Source organism: Mus caroli, chromosome 11, assembly GCF_900094665.2.
Source record: "Mus caroli chromosome 11, CAROLI_EIJ_v1.1, whole genome shotgun sequence".
NCBI lineage: Eukaryota > Metazoa > Chordata > Mammalia > Rodentia > Muridae > Mus > Mus caroli.
The window spans coordinates 82,649,508-82,651,293 of record NC_034580.1 but is presented as its reverse complement, the minus strand read 5'-3'; the positions used below and the strand labels follow the sequence as shown (position 1 = coordinate 82,651,293).

At 49.0% G+C, this 1,786-nt stretch overlaps 1 protein-coding gene and 1 non-coding gene across 5 annotated transcripts in view; both read right to left on the bottom strand.

The window, feature by feature from the left end:
- On the bottom strand, positions 1-214 carry LOC115032747. Its single transcript, XR_003838350.1, has one exon. It is a non-coding gene; the product is annotated as a small nucleolar RNA U3 (small nucleolar RNA).
- Tex14 (testis expressed 14, intercellular bridge forming factor) overlaps positions 1-1,786 on the bottom strand; it is a 159,484-nt gene that overhangs the window by 117,628 nt on the left and 40,070 nt on the right. The gene's annotated exons all lie outside the window — the stretch shown is intronic.

Here is a 1,786-nt window from a genome sequence, read left to right as displayed (position 1 = left end):
CCACTCAGACTGCGTTCCCTCCCTCTCACCCTCCCGAAGGAGAGAAGAACGATCATCAATGGCAAGAGGCAGCTGCAATCAAGCAGCACCTAGAGCCGGCTTCACGCTCAGGAGGGGACGCTACCTCTCGTCCTCGTGGTTTCGGGTGCTCTACACAGTCAGAGAAACTTCTCTAGTAACGAACTATAGAAATGATCCCTGAAAGTATAGTCTTAACTTCACGCTCCACACGGCGACGCACTGCTCCGGACGCACCCACATCTTAGTCACGGCGACTGACGCACAGACGCCCCGCGCCATCCCTGGCCGCGCCTCTATCTCACACCGCGTCTGCCCACGCGGGGACACCGGCTCTGACAAACAGAAACCTCTCCAGACCCTGTCCACGGGGCATTTTGAGTCGCTACGGTTTCCCTACACCGCGCAGACTGTCACCGCGATTAGCATACGGTCGCCGAATCGGATCACAGTCCTCTCTTGCCCCGTCCCACTTCCGTCTACGACGGGTCTTGCGTCACGGACGGCCACGCACCGCCCTGATGCCCGCCCGCGACTGCGCTCCGGCCGCGGAGGCGCACGCGAGTTCGCAAACGCGCCAAGGTTTAGACTTCTGGCTCAAACCGGAGGCCTCCTGTGAGGAACAAACGAAAATCCACGCGGGGAAAATGGCAATTCCAGGACTGCACACTATTTATTTTGAATTGCACAAACACCACTACTTCTTCATGAGACTACTTCCCTGAAAATGATAGTATTATTGTTTTCGGTTAACAGGGTATTATGTAGCCCAAGCCAACCTTAAATTCACTACGCAGTGCTGGCATGGTGATGTTTGCTTTTAACCCTACCTCTGGGGCAGGGTGGATAGGTGGATCTGTGAGTTTAAGGCCAGCCTGTTCTACATAGTTCCAGGACACCACGGGTTAGGTAGAGAGAGATTCTGTCTCAAAAAAAGAAAACATTAATATCTTGAGTGGATCATCACACCTGGCTTACAGTTAGGACAGAATAAAGCTCCATTTTGCATATATACCACATTTTCTTTATCCATTCATTTGTTGATCAGCATATAGACTGTATTGTAGCAATTATGTCTATGGTATTCTTTTTTAATTTATTCTATACATATGAGTACACTGTAGCTGTCCAGATGGTTGTGAGCCATCATGTGGTTGCTGGGAATTGAATTTGGGACCTCTGCTCCCTCCAGCCCTTTTTGGGCCAGCAATAAAAAACAAGTACACTGTCGCTGTCTTCAAAAGCACCAGAAGAGAGCATCAGATCCCATTACAGATGGTTGTGAGCCACCATGTGGTTGCTGGGAATTGAACTCAGGACCTTCAGAAGAGCAGTCAGTGTTCTAAACTGCTGAGCCATCTCGCCAGCCCATCTATGTTATTCTGACTTAAATGTCATCAATAGAGTCAGAAGTGGTATCTCAGACTTCAACTGCAGCACTTTGGAAGCTGAGGCTCTCAGAGCTCTGAGAATTTGAAGCCACTCTGGACTTTGTAATGATTTGTCATGTGGTTGTAGATCATCAAAAGACCATTATTCACAAAGAACACAGAGATCACTGCCATCGCTGCAAACTGCATGAGGAATTTTTGTTTGTTTGTTGTTTGTTTGTTTGTTTGTTTGTTTGTTTTTGTTTGTTTGCTTTTTCGTTTTCAAGACAGAGTTTCTCAGCTGGGCGTGGTGGCGCACGCCTTTAATCCCAGCACTCGGGAAGCTGAGGCAGGCGGATTTCTGAGTTCGAGGCCAGCCTGGTCTACAAAGTGAGTTC